Source organism: Pristiophorus japonicus, chromosome 15, assembly GCF_044704955.1.
Source record: "Pristiophorus japonicus isolate sPriJap1 chromosome 15, sPriJap1.hap1, whole genome shotgun sequence".
NCBI lineage: Eukaryota > Metazoa > Chordata > Chondrichthyes > Pristiophoridae > Pristiophorus > Pristiophorus japonicus.
The window spans coordinates 148,051,920-148,061,022 of NC_091991.1; the positions used below are offsets into that span (position 1 = coordinate 148,051,920).

The 9,103-nt window shown below is 45.6% G+C and overlaps 1 protein-coding gene across 1 annotated transcript in view; it reads right to left on the minus strand.

The window, feature by feature from the left end:
• Positions 1 to 8,029, minus strand: part of axin1 (axin 1) — a 318,392-nt gene extending 310,363 nt beyond the window's left edge. Inside the window, exon 1 of the mRNA XM_070901075.1 lies at positions 8,002 to 8,029. The gene's annotated coding sequence lies outside the window, so the exon portion shown is untranslated. The remainder of the gene's footprint in view (positions 1 to 8,001) is intronic.
• Positions 8,030 to 9,103: the final 1,074 nt, after the last annotated feature.

A 9,103-nucleotide genomic window follows, 5' to 3' on the forward strand; every position in this document is an offset into this window, starting at 1 on the left:
AGCCGATCTAATGGGAGTGGCAGTGTCCATATCGGGGATTGAAGGTCCAGATTCATTGACAACAGCAGGGTCTTCTGATGGCTGAATATGAATCGGTTGGTCATTGATGGTGTCTTCTTCAAGCTGTTCCGGTTCGTCTGTGTGCCGCAATTTCGTCTGATTAATGTGCCTCCTGTGTGTTTGCCCATTAGTGAGCCTGACAATAAGCACCCTGTTACCCTCCTTGGCCGTAACAGTGCCAGTGACCCACTTGGGGCCTTGACCATAATTTAGCACATACACATGACCATTAATAGAGATGTTGTGTGACACGGCAGTGCGATCGTGATACCACTGCTGATGTTAACGTCTGTTTTCGACGTGATCGTTAAGATCAGGGTGGACAAGCGAGAGCCTGGTCTGGAGACCTCTCTTCATCAACAATTCAGCAGGGAGGACCCCGGTAAGCATGTGGGGTCTCGTCCTGTAACTAAGCAGTATGTGTGACAAGCGAGTCTGCAAAGAACCGTGAGTTACGCGTTTCAGGCTCTGCTTGATGGTTTGGACGGCCCGCTGGACCATTCTTTATATACAAGGGCTGCACGTGTGTCTGTGGTCCATTGGACACAGGTTTGAATGGTGCTGACCTCACGTGCTTGATAGTACTGAATCTCATAAACTCTTAAAACTCCAAACTCGTGAAGCACGATCCGTTGTTGCTCATGACGATGTTGGGCAAACCATGAGTGGCGAATATGGCACGAAGGCTCTCAATGATGGCTGTGGATGTGCTGAATGACATGATTGCACATTCTATCCATTTGGAATACGCATCCACCACCACCAAAAACATTTTGCCCAGGAAAGGACCCGCATAGTCGATGTGGATCCTCGACCATGGTTTGGATGGCCACGACCACAGACTTAGCGGAGATTCCACTGGTGCATTGCTTAACTGCATGAAAATGTTGCACTGATGCACACATGACTCCAAATCAGAGTCAATGCCAGGCCACCAAACGTGAGACCTGGCAATGGCCTTCATCATCACAATACTGGGATGGGTACTGTGTAAATCCCGTATAAATCTCTCCCTGCCTTTCTTGGGCATAACAACACAATTACCCAATAGCAAACAGTCAGATTGAATGGCTAGTTCATCTTTGCGATGGTTGTAAGGTTTCTTGAGAATGGCCAACCAATCACCACTAAGGATACAACGTTTTACAACCGATAAGATTGGATCCTGGCTGGTCCAGGTCCTAATTTGTTGTGCAATGACAGGCGACCCTTCACTCTCAAAGGCATCCATGACCAACAGTAGGTCTACGGGCTGTGGCGTTTCCACCTCCGGCGTGGGCAACGGTAAACGGCTCAAGGCATCGGCACAATTCTCGGTGCCAGGTCTTTGGCGAATGACAGAATCATAGGCAGATAATGTCAGCGCTCACCTCTGGATGCGGGACGACGCATTGGTATTGATATCTCTATGCTCTGAAAACAAAAATATGAGCGGCTTGTGATCGGTTTCAAGTTCGAAACAAAACCCAAACAGATACTGGTGTATCTTTTTAACCCCATATACACAGGCTAAAGCTTCTTTCTCTACCATGCCATAGACTCTTTCCGCTTTAGACGTGCTTCTCGGCACGTACGCAACGGGTTGTAGTTTGTCCGACTCATTGGATTGTTGGAGCACGCAACCAACCCGATGTGATGAAGCGTCACAGGCCAATACTAAACACTGGCACGGGTCATAATGTACCAGCAATTTGTTGGAACAAAGCAGATTTCTAGCCTTCTCGAAGGCCCTGTCTTGAGATACTCCTCAAACCCAGTTGTTGCCTTTTCTGAGCAGAATGTGCAGTACTCAATTTAGGTAAGAAATTACCGAAGTAGTTAAGAAGACCAAGGAATGAACGCAGCTCCGTCACATTCTGGGGTCTGGGTGCATTTTTGGTGGCCTCTGTTTTTGAGTCCGTAAGCCTGATGCCGTCTGCAGAAATCTTCTTTCCCAGGAATTTGACTTCCAGTGCCATAAAGGCGCACTTTGAACGTTTGAGCCTGACCACCACTTTGTCCAGATGATGTCGAACCTCTTCCAGGTTATGCAGGTGTTCGGCAGTGTCACGACCTGTGACCAGAATGTCATCTTGGAATACCACAGTTCTAGGGACGAACTTGAGTAAACTTTCCATGTTTCTCTGAAATATAGCTGCAGCCGAGCGAATTCCAAAAGGACACCTGTTGTAAATGAACAGCCCTTTATGCGTATTGATGCACGTAAGTTTCTTCGACGATTCGACAAGCTCCTGTGTCATATAGGCTGACATCAGATCCAATTTGGTGACGACTTTCCCCCCGGCTAGCATTGCAAACAGGTCATCAGCCTTTGGTAATGGGTACTGATCCTGTTTTGAAACTCGGTTAATCATAACGTTGTAGTCTCCACAAATCCTGACAGTGCCATCACTCTTCAGCACAGGAACAATGGGACTATCCCATTCATTAAATCCGACCAGTGAAATGACCCCTTCACGTTGGAGTCTGCCCAGTTCGATTTTGACCTCCCTCATCATGTATGGGACCGCCCGGGCTTTGTGATGGACGGGTCTTGCATCCGAGTCCAGGTGGATCTGCATCTTGGCTCCCGTGAAGTTGCCGATGCCCGGTTCAAACAGCGAGGGAAATTTGCTCAGCACTTGAGCACACGAAGCGTCATCCACCGATGACAAAGCTTTAATATCGTTCCAGTTCCACTTTATTTTTTGAGCCAACTCCTGCCGAACAGCGTTGGACCATTGCCTGGAACAATCCACAGCGATAGATCATGAACCGCCCCATCGTACGACACCTTGACTGCTGCACTGCCAATCATTGGTATGAGCTCTTTGGTGTAGGTACGCAATTTTGCATTTACTGGACTCAGCTTGGGTTTCACGGCCTTGGTGTCCCACAGCTTTTCAAAAATTCTCTGGCTCATAATTGACTGACTCGCACCCGTGTCTAATTCCGGCACGCCGTTCAATTTTACTTCAATCATTATCGGTTGGCTCTTTGTCAGGAACGAATGTACACTATACACTTTCTCCTCGGGTATCTCAGGTTGCATTGCCGGATCCGCTCCGGATCGGTCATCATCATCCATGTGGTATGTCACAGCACACTTGCTGAGCAGTGGACACATCCGCTGAAGGTGCCCCATTTTCGCACAGCCTCTACAAATATACTGTCTGAAACGGCACTGATGAGGTTGATGATTGCCCCCACAACGCCAACAGGGTGAAATCGGATTCGTGCCCAATGGCGGACTTTGAGCAGCTACAGGTTTTACAAACACAGTCGGGTAGGCCCTGCCAGGTGCAGCTCTGCCAACCGACGACACAATCTGGGCACAGTACTTGCCGTGGAGTTCCAACTGCGAGGATATCTGCTTTGTACTATCGACCGTGGTCAGGCAAGCCTGGGCAATCGTGATGGTCCTGCTCAGATCCAGCGTCTCTACAGCCAGCAGCTTCCGCAGGATCACCTCGTGGTTTATGCCTATTACAAAGACGTCGTGCAGCATGTCTTCCAACGTGGTTCCAAACTTACACGGCCCAGCGAGATGTCTCAGGTCGGCAACAAATTCCGCCACATCCTGGCCCTCAGAACGAACATGCTTGTAAAAGTGATATCTTGAGATAATGAAGCCTTCTTTAGGTTTGAGATGGTCCCGAATCAGAGCACACAATTTCTCATAGGTCTTTTCCATTGGACGTGCAGGTGAGAGCAAATTCTTTATGAGGCCATCGATTTTTGGACCACAAACCGTGAGGAAAACCGCCCTGCGTCTAACTGCGTCAGCGTCTTCATCCATCTTGTTGGCCACGAAGTACTGGTCGAGGCGATCTGTAAAATCCTCCCAATCTTCTCCCTCCACGAATTGCTCCAGGATTCCAACGGTGCTCATTTTTTTTTTGTGGGTGAAAGTTCGTATTGTGCCTCGTCGCCAAATGTTGCGTATGCAATAACTCAATAGGCTTAGTACTGTGAACTCAATCAGGTGTGACCTGACTCTATTTTATTAGCTCTCAAAGTGAGGATTAAACATGGAGGCTTTCTTTATAGACAAGGACTGCACGTGTGTGTCTGTGGCCCAATGACCTCCGACGGTCGCCCCCCCCTGGTGGCAGGTAAACCCAGGCATACATACATTACAATGAGGAGACATTTCTTCACTCAGAGGCTGGTGAATCTTTGGAATTCTCTGCCCCAGAGGACTGTAAATGCTCAGTCATTTAAGTTTATTCAAGACAAAAGATCGATAGATTTTTGAATGTTAAATGAACCAAGGGATATGGGGATAGTGTGGAAAAGTGGAGTTGAGGTAGAAGATCAGCCATGGTCTTACTGAATGACAGAGCAGGCTTGCAGTCCTCTTATTTCTTATGTTCTTATGACATCTGCACAAATATAATGACATATATTCTTTACAAATGAGTTTACAAAGCTATGTTTTGCATTCTGTTTTGTCCCCCCTTTTGGTACCTCCTGTATTCTGTTAAAATTCTCCTTAAGAGTCTGCAAAGCAAGATTCTGATCGAGTAATATTGTTGAAAAACTACTCTTTTGAAATAAAGTATGCTGAGCAACAAACGCTAATATTTAAATAGCAGGAAACCAGGTTGCCAATAGTTTAAGGCTACAAAAGGCATAATGTTCTGTTTCAATCCCTGCCAAGCTCCTTTGTATTATAAGGGGAGCAGCTGTATTTTATTATTGATGGCAATGGCAGTGGTGCTGGGGAGAGTCTCATTTGACTTTCGAAGATGCCTATCTAAAACCTTTGAAATACTATTGTTGTTTGTAAAATCTTTGAGCAGAATGCCGCTGTGGCATGTTTCACCTTTAAATCTTAAAGGAAAATCTCTGCAAGAAGCCAACTTCACAAGTAGCTCGTCCAATTGCCGCTTTACCACCCACGCACCGTTACATTCAGAGCTTCAATGTGGCAGAGCATTGAGCATCGTAAATCTTCAACCAGAACTATTCAACTGAACTTCCACCAAACTTCGAAATAGAGAACATTTCTACACTGTGTTCATGTCTATGCAACTTTCCTCAGCTATACTCGCCAAGCAGAGCTGATGAATTAGTTTAATCATCATCATCGGCTGTCTCTCAGAGTCAAGGATGACTTGCTTCCATGCTAAAAATGGGTTCTCAGGTGACTGAAGAGTCCAATGCGGGATCTACAGTCTCTGTCACAGTTGGGGCAGATGGTGGTTGGAGGAACGGGAGGTTGGGGTGCTTGGATTGCCGCACGCTCCTTTCGCTGTCGACGCTTGGCTTCAGCTTGCTCTCGGCGAAGAGACTAGCAGTGTTCAGCGCCTTCTCGGATGCTTTTCCTCTACTTTGGGCGGTCTCGGGCCAAGGATTCCCAGATGTCGGTGGGGATGTTGCACTTTTTCAAGGAGGCTTTGAGGGTATTCTTGAAACATTTCCTCTGCCCACCTGGGGCTTGCTTGCCGTGTCGGAGTAAATTAGTTTGATACACGGCAGGAGAAAGGATATTAGAGGTCAGCACACCATGAAGAATACGGTATCGTTTTGACTTTGCGCGATGGTGGAAAATGGGTGCTAGCGAGTCAGCAGCCCGTCTTACATGGCTCCCGATTTCTATTTTCATTGAAGTCAATTGAAATAAAAACTGGGGGAAGAGATGTAAAATGGTCGGCCAATTTGCTGTCGCCCATTTTACATTATTGTCCCATAGCTCTTACACTGTTTTGTATGAGCTTTGCATCAATGGACTTATCTGATTTTGCTGTGATTTACAAAAGCTGTGTGTAAAGTTAGGGCCAGGTGAATTATTGCTTCTCTGAAAGATATGCACGTGCCAGAAAATATACAGGAGAGGGAGAAGGCAAGCTAGATAAAAGGTCCGTAGCACCATGCTCTTTAATCTTACAATGTCTTTCATTTCTCCTGTAAGCTACAAACTAAAAAAGGAGTCATTTTAGATTCTGAGATATAATAATGTAAACACCCATTTTAACCATTGCTTCCACTGCTAAACTGTCTCACCATCCAGACAAAAATTACCATCAGTTCTGTCTGGTCTGATTGCTTCAGTGCTGTATCCTCACTGTTTTTGTGCCAGTTGGTATCTATGATTAGGGTTGAACATTTGGATGAACTCAGTCTTTCAAGCCTAAAATGTGGAAACCAATCTTCTCCGCCTCCCTTCCCCGCCCTCAGCTCCCTGCCTTGAACTAAATCACTAAGAACCTCAGATGCTCAGCCCCCTCGAGTCTGCAGGTAGCTCAGTAATACACATGCACTGGATTCCCAGTGAATTCTGACATGGAACTGTACTACACTGCCGGTGACACACTGCCCTCCCCTCCGAACAGAAAACTCTGTGGCTTTGGTCGATTCGAAAGTGTGCCAGAATGCCATACCACGCCAGACCATTCCACACAGCTCCACTTTAAGCTCCACAGTGACTGTTGATGTTTCCAATGCTTACAACAGACCTTCATGCTTTCTGATGTGATATTCTGACCTTTTGCACCTCCCCGATGTTCATCGCTCCACCATCGGCGGCCGTACCTTCAGCTGCCTCAGCCCTTAGCTCTGGAATTCCTTCCCCAAACCTCTCCGCTTCTCTACTTCTCTCTCCTCCTTTAAGATGCTCTTTGACCAAGTTTTTGGTCACCTGTCCTAACATCTCCTTATGTGGCAAGGTGTCAAATTTTGTCAGCTAAAGCTCCAGTGAAGCACCTTGGGACGTTTTACTACGTTAAAGATGCTGTATAAATGTAAGTTGCTGTTGCTGCTGATATTTAAAATGTTTATTTGGAAAACATGGAATTCATAAACAATGTTCAGCACTGGATCAGATATTGTAAACATAACCACAACTCTGACCTAACATCCGAGGCATTTCCTTACTTTGGAAATTTTCCATGCTGATCTACATTTCGTCATTAAAGACCCTTGCTGCTTAATTTAGGATCCTTCATGTTGTGTGTTGTTGCATTAAAAAAAGCATTGTTACCTGATCCAGTTTATTAATGATAATTAGGTTTGTAGATAAAGAATTGTGTGATGACATGATCCATGACACAACAAAACCATTGTGTCACTATGATTACATTTACAAACAGTATTTGTTATACAAAGTCAATCTGTAAACCATAAGAAAACTGCATTGCAAATGTTTACATTTAGCATGTGTAATCTATATCGGATATCATTTTCTTACTAAACAGAATTTGAAACCTGATTCTAAAAGCAAAATACTGGAAATCTGACATAACAACAGAAAATGCTTGAAACACTCAGCCGGTTAGGCAGCATCTGTGGCGAGAGAAGCAGAATGGACGTTTCAGATCGATGACCTTTCAGCTTCCAGTTCTGAGGAAAGGTCATTGACCTGAAACATTAACTCTGTTTCACTCTCTGCAGATGCTGCCTGACCTGCTGAGTGTTTCCAACATTTCCTTTCTTTATTTGAAACCTGACAGATGCGGAGAAATGGCTGTTTGCCCCCACCCCCACATTCCCCCACTGGCCCAACATGTCCCTCCTCACCTCGCCCCGCTATCCCGCACCAGTTGGGAAGTGGAAAGACTTCTACTTCCGATGCCCAGTACTTCCTGACGGCGTTAGCAAAATCGCGAGCAAAGAGGGCAACTTCCAATCTGCCTCATTTTCACCTAAGTTAAGCACATACATAGTAACACTACACATAAGGTTGGACTTATTCACACGGAGAGAAATCAGGGGCAATGCCAGCATTGCACTCATTCTAACAACAAAAAGGTGAATGTAATAACATGAAAGTTAGATCCGCACTTCCTCCAAACACTTTCTAATCAAAATTCAGGGTCCAAAGCCAAAGGGAACTCCAGTCACCAAACAATATTCAACAGACAGCAATCCCCTTTAATTATGGTCTTTAAGCACTGATTCGTTTTAAACTATTTTAATTGCAGTCTGCAAAGGATATGTGAAATTAAATCTCCCACTTACCTGAGAGTTGCCATTAACTGGTTGTAAGCCTCGTTGTGGAAAGGCATCCAAAGTGATCTCGACCTTAACCACATGCTGCCTGTCTGGGATGTCCAGGTAGAAAGAGCAGATTGTTTCATTGAGCAGCTGCAACATTTAGAGAGGGTTGTGTCAGCAATTAGCAGAATGAAATTACCGTTTGTTGTTACAGAGTATTCCAGTGGAATCCCTTCATACAATAGTTGGAACTGAAAAAAAATGCATCCAGCCTCATTTTAAGGTTGCAGAGTTTCAGCATCTCAAAGGAACGGTATTATTTTGCTACAGGAATCACCTGACTTCGATCTAGGGTTGCCAACTCTGGTTGGACCTATTTCTGGAGGTTTAATTAATGACCTCCCACCTCCAAACGACTCACCCCACACTCCCGCCATTGTTCACTCAACATGTCCAGCTTGGCCTCGCCCCGCCTTCCCGCACCAATTGGAAAGCGAACAGACTCTTCATACTCGATTGGATGATACTTGACTGTCATCTTCAATATTTTTATAATTAATAAGCAAAAGTGTTCAAAGAAAATAAATGACTCTCCGATTTTTCTCCAGGCTTGCTCGCAGCAGTGACCTGGAGATTAATCTTCAATTCCTAAAGACTCTTGGCGGGTTGGCAACCCTACTTCGATCTCCTTGGGCTAAAAAACTCTTTCCATTACCTCACTTTATTCATCTGCTGTCTCGATTTCTTTCCCAACCTTCATAAATTGTCGGGGCTGAATTTTCGGTTGTCTAACGCCTCAGTTAGTGGCCAGAGGGGGCGTTAATGGGAGCTAAGAGATTACCGACCGGAAGCACAGCATTTAGCGCCCCGACCGAAAATTTATTCGAGGCAAACCAATAGCGCTTGGCTGTTGACAATCTCTCCGATCATGATGTATTCCTGGTGCAACGCCCACGCTTGCGACCTGGTCGGAAAATTAGGTGCAGCCATCTCATTTAATGGCCGCTACGAACAACGTCTGGAAAAACAGTTGGTACAGGCTTGCAGAGTCGTTAACTGGTGGCTACTTAAATGGATGAGGAAGTGCTCCCCTTGGAGGTCACAGTCAGTGCAAGGTTTACACAGA